Raw genomic sequence first — 6000 nt, 5'->3', positions numbered from 1 at the left:
CTCAGCCTTGCTAACTTGTCAGCAAGTCTTTGTTTTTATGGAGGCGCGTCATTGTGACAGTACTCAACATGAGTCGACTAATGAGACCACTAATCACCTCCATATGGACGCGCCAAGAATCGGTTCAATCCAGCGTTAAACTGCATCTATTGTGGTGCTAATTGCTGTTTTTATTGCTTAGTTCCATGTTGTATTATAACACCATTATAAGTGTATATTGTAGTAACGTCTGGTGAACAGCGGGCACGGAGTCTGCTACAAAAAAAATATATATATTTTGCCAGCTATTGGGAACTAATACAATATTGCATTAAAAAAAAGAAAGTTAATTGTTCATATTATTCAAGAGAAAAATCAGACATTGTACTAAGCCTGTCAAAATTAGGGCTTAATTTTCAAGTTACATTTAACAGCATGTTTGTGTGAAAATTGCAGTCAAAACAAGCCATTGTTATTTATTTGTTCAGTTCAAGTTTATTTCTATTGCGCTTTTCACAGTGTCTCAAAGGAGCTTTACAGGATTTAAATATGTGAATGATGTGTATTTTTTTTTCCAGATGAACAGCCTGGGGTGACTGTGGAAAGGAAAAACCATTAGATGGTATGAGGAAGAAACCTCATGAAGAAATACTCAGAGGAGGGGAAATGCATCCTCATATAGGTGACACCAAGAGTGTGATTATAAATCATTAAAACATTACAAACACCAAAGAGTGAGAAATATCACGAGCACCCGAGTGTCAAGTTTATTTCTATGGCGCTTTTCACAATGGACATTGTCCCAAAGCAGCTTTACAGAATATAAGAATTAAAGTGAATGGTGTTTCTCCCTGATGATGAAACCTGGGGTGATGTTAGGACTCCTTTAGATGTTATAGGAAGAAACCTTGAGAGGAACCAGATTCAAAAAGGGAACCCATCCTCATTTGGGTGACATCTAGAGTGTGATTATAAATCTTACAGAACAGAACACTGGAGAGTGAGAACCACCATGAGCACCGGAGTGTGAGATTGTGAATAATGTCCTTTCTACAATCTTCTACAGTCAATTAATGTTGTGGAACCAGGAGCTACTGAGCAACTCATAAAATAGTTCTACATTTGAGATCATTACAGATCCAACACCAGCTTCTCCATGCCAGGGCCTTTAAGCATTTAAAGAGGTCCAATGTCCAAACTCCACATGAAGTGGGATCCAAATGGCGCTGGTACGTCTCTAGATGGTTTCGGATGTTTGCGGCTCGGCATCTGCATTTTTAAAGGTCCATAATCTTCGTCCCTTCTACAGTCTTATACAGACAGTTGGAGTTGCGGAACCAGGAGCTCCTGAGCAATAAATGAGCTACTTTGAGATCATGATATGTCTCCCTGCCAAAGCCATGTTATTTTGAGTATTGATTAAAAAGTAGTTTATCATCAAAGTCTGAAATCTTTATGTAGTTGGATCTAACTGGAGCTGGTACATCTGTAGATGGCTCGGGATCCTCTCGTGCTCGGCATCTTTTCTTTGATGGTCAGAAATCTTTGTAGGGTGGAACACAACTGGAGCTGGTGAGGAATTTGTGGTGGAATTCTCTCAGAGTTAAAATTTAGATCTTGGAACTAGAGACTAAAAAAAATTGTCTGAAATGAATATGGATTTATCTTGTCTGCAGCTGGGACATTTCTGCAGCATGTCCATCTACTTCTACAGATCTTTGGATCTGTCATGATGCATGCATATGCACTTGTTTGCCTTTAATTCTGATTCGACTAATTGGTCTAATTTGTCTTTAGTTGGCACTTGTCCATCTCTACCTAGGACTTGCCTAGAGACATACACCTGGTACTTGTTTTGGGAATCGCTTGTCTTTGGATGGGACTTGATTTCTGCACACTTGTCTTGGTTCTGGTCCATCTTCATTTGGAACTTTTTATAAGACCTACCTTATCTTAAATTTGGAATCTGGATGTCTCTTTATTTAGATCTCTTTACTTGCTAGTTGTCTCTGGAGTCTTGTCTGTCCTTTTTTTCTTTTTTTCAAATCATTCCTATAAAGGGCACGTTCAAGTAATGAGAAATATCCAGGTGCTACAGACCATCACACAGCTCTCAATCAGAGTTTACTTGTCACAAGGATTATCCTTCTAGCGGCGCTTCACAGGATGATCTACGATCTTGGAGTCGGAGAGCATAAAACACATAACAAGGACATTTATAATCCATTAATCCATCAAGTTAATCTGTCACTCTGGAGCAGATGAGATGTAAAAGCTGTCATGTTTTTTTCGAAGAAAGCCTCTCTGTGGGAAAAAAGACCCAGAAAGAATGAGAAGGAGGGGGACAAAGAAGAAAGGAAGAAAAACAAGAACACATGGTAAATGTGTAAACAGGGAAGATGTTGACACACAGTGGTGCTGTTGAACATATACGCTTAAGCCACGCTCCCTGTAGATGAGTGACAGACGGCGTGACCACACACAGCATTCCTTGCATGTTCAACACGGTTCGGGCCAACGGGCGACGAGCAAATGTTGAAAAAGCAAACACGTGGAACGACCATTAGGACTCCGGGGAATATAATCTCAACCGTTTACAAACAAACACAAATCTTTTCACATCATTACTGCATACTTTTACGACCAAGAGGAAAAAGCGGGGAACGTTTTATCAAACCGAATCCCGAATATTACAACAGATTTATCTGTTTCAGTGCGTAGCGCATTAGCCGAAGACTCGATCGAGTTCTTTGATGTTCTTCGGTTGTGTTCGTACGCCATTTTTTTTAAAGATCAATGTTTATTTTTAATTCCATCTGTTTCCTGTTTCTTTGTAGTTTTGCTGCTGTTTATAATTCACCTTAGTTATATTTGTTTCTTACTATTTTTTTTATAACACAACTCGACTAATTTTTGCTTAAATAATAGACTATACATTTGGTCGGATGTTTGCCTACTGAAGACTGGCTAACTAGCAAGTTACCAGCAAGAGATTAGCTAACTGCTATACAAATTCTGGCAAAAATAAACATTGTTAGCAAGACTGCAAACCCGCCCTTGGTTCAGGAGTGGACAGTTTGGTCCATCAGTATTTGTAGTTTGAATGAACGTGCAAATTTACCAGGAACTGCATTAACATTTAAAGCTCTGCTGATGGTGAGTTGGAGCTGTACTACAGTAACTTTTGACCAGTCAAAATGATGATGATGATGAAGATACAGTGCGAGTCTGTTATTCATGAGCATCCCTTAATTCTAAACATAAAACCTACATAATAAATGGTGATAAATATTATGTTTTCTATAGAACTTTTTGGAAGTTTAAAGCCTATAATAGTGATGACCGCTCATTCTCGTGTCCTGTACACTTGTCTTGGCTCTTGTCTGTCTTTATTTAAGACTTGTGTTGCGTTTTGTCTTGGTAGGAATTTGTCTCTGGATTTGATATGTCTAAACCTGGGGTGTGTCTCTTTCCTTGGAATTTGTCTGTCTTTGCTTAGTAGTTGTCTCAGGAGTTTTTGGATTTGCTTGTCTAGTGGATCTGGGAACTTTTCGAACATAGTGAATGTCTCTGGATTAGTCTTTATGAATGATTTGATTCATTTCTTGGCCGTTAATTAAGAACTGACCAGCCCCAGATTTTTCTTTGTTTGGGACATTTCTCAGGATTTGTAAGTCTTTGACTTGGTTCTAGTTTGTCTTCACTTGGTCTTGACCTGAACTTAATCAAATCGATTTGTCAAGACAAAATCAAGACAACAAGAACCAGGCCAAGTCATATCTTCATGTTCATATAAGTTTATCCATTATAGGTTTTTACCTAATGAGTGAGCCATTGGCTACAATAACAAGGAAAAACTCCCAGTTTATATATAGTAGATATGAAGAGGAAACCTTGAGATGAACCAGACTCAAAAGGGAACCTCATCTTCATCTGGGTGACACCAAATGTCCATTCATTACAGTTCCATCATTGTTGAAGTTATCATCTATTCGCTGTTGGAACTGGTCTTGGGATTTGTCTGTATTTAACTAGATGAAACTCCTTCTTGTTTTTGACGCACCTCAATTTCATTCAGAATTATTTGCATTGAGATATTTCTTTTTTAACGCTTGACCTCAGTGTGTATTTTTTATAAAATAATAAAAAAAAAAAGGAAAACTTGCACATTAATAACAATCCAGTCTGCTGAAGTAGCCAGAACTGTTGTCTGGCCCTCACAGGAAATTTAACACTGACGCCCACCACAGAGCGTAATTTGGCATGAAGAAACAGCTTCATCAGCGCTGGCGTAATTACACCATTAGAGACGTAAAGACCAGAATTTATCAAGCGCAGTTTGGCATCTGACCAAATGCATACTTACTGTCCAGGTCTTTTGGGTTTGAAGCAATAGTTTTGGTGAAAACTTTAATTTGCACACAAAATCAAGTTTCCATTTCACATGATGAGCCAAGATGTTGACTTCATTTGCGTTAACATGTTTTACACTGGAGCTACGAGGCTAAACTTGCTATAATGCGCTTGTCTTTTCTTTGTTAAACTAAATGTATGTTCTCCAGCTGGAAACCTGTGCTGTGCCTTTGAGAACCCAGTAGTATATCTATATTATATGGGCAAATGTTTGTGGACACCAAGGGTGCTCTGAAGGCCTGTAGGTGAGGTGAGGAGTAAAGTGAAGATAAAATATCATAACATCCAAAGACATCCAATTTGGAGAAGAACCACATATGCCTGGGAAAGTCAGGTGTTCCAATACTTTGGTCCACATAGGGTATTGCTTGATAAATGTATTTACTCAGTATTTATATAAATGTGGAGAAAGAGGTCTGTTTGGTGCTTTTCAAACAGAAGATACCAGAAGACTGGGATTTTTGTGAATGTAGTTTCAGTTTAGAGACTCAAAATTCGGTGTTCATTCATCCTAAGTGAGCATTTTATCCTGGATGAAATGTAAGAAGAAATGTAAGCCTATATTGAAGTTTTGGAAATGTATTTAATCTTTTTTTTTTCAGGTTGAAGAAAAGTTCTTAAAAAAAAAAAAAAGAGACCAAACCTGGAAAAGTAGTGATCTCATGCTGCACCCAGGCTCATGAGACCAAATCCACAAAAACCCAAGGAATGAAGTACAAAAGAAAATATGTGGACTCGCCACTGCGATGTGACAAAGGCGGCCCCCAGACAAATATTTAACAGGGAGGGTTTTACCACAAGCGACAATCCGCTGCTGTTCGTTTACAGCAAACAAGTGCAAAAGAAAAGATGTCGTCACATTCCTCACGTTATCTCCTTCCATACGGAGGGCATGAGGCCGGCCCTGCAGAGCAGAAACATCTCCGGGTGCGGAAGTGAGCGTTTATCGTCAGCACGGATCAGTACATTCCTTTTTTATTGCTCTGTATTGTTATAGGAAGTGGTGTGCAGGTGCGAGACGGCATGAGGTTCGAACGATATCTATTAGAATTTATTATAATCCAGGTACAATATGGTGGGAGTTTTAGTGTTGCAGCATGATTTCCTGAAATCTGTGCAAACGTTATTGATGTTTTAAAGTTGCTGTACAGACCAATTCCTCAGGGGGACATAATTCACTTAATAAATGCCAGATTTTTTTTTTTCATGTAGAGTTTTTAATGGATGTTTTGTCCCATTTTATTTTGTTTCCTAACATTTTAAAATATATATATTTTTAGGTGCGATTTCTATCCACGTATGACTATTATTATTATTAATATTATTATTAGTAGTAGTTCTTTCTTTCTTTCTTTCTTTCTTTCTTTCTTTCTTTCTTTCTTTCTTTCTTTCTTTCTTTCTTTCCTTCTTTCCTTCTTTCTTTTTGCATATGATTACTCCACACTTTAATTGCATGTATTATTCACACTGAGTTCACGTGCAGGTTCAGGATACCACACATCCCACTCACACACAATCATTGACATATAAAGACTATAATGAGGGTCTTTTGGGATTGTTTGAAGCACTGAGCAACAGTAGGATGAAGGGAATAACTGAGCTTCATAT

This window comes from Silurus aristotelis (assembly GCF_946808225.1).
Source record: "Silurus aristotelis genome assembly, chromosome: 26".
NCBI lineage: Eukaryota > Metazoa > Chordata > Actinopteri > Siluriformes > Siluridae > Silurus > Silurus aristotelis.
Note: the sequence above shows the minus strand (reverse complement) of the source record.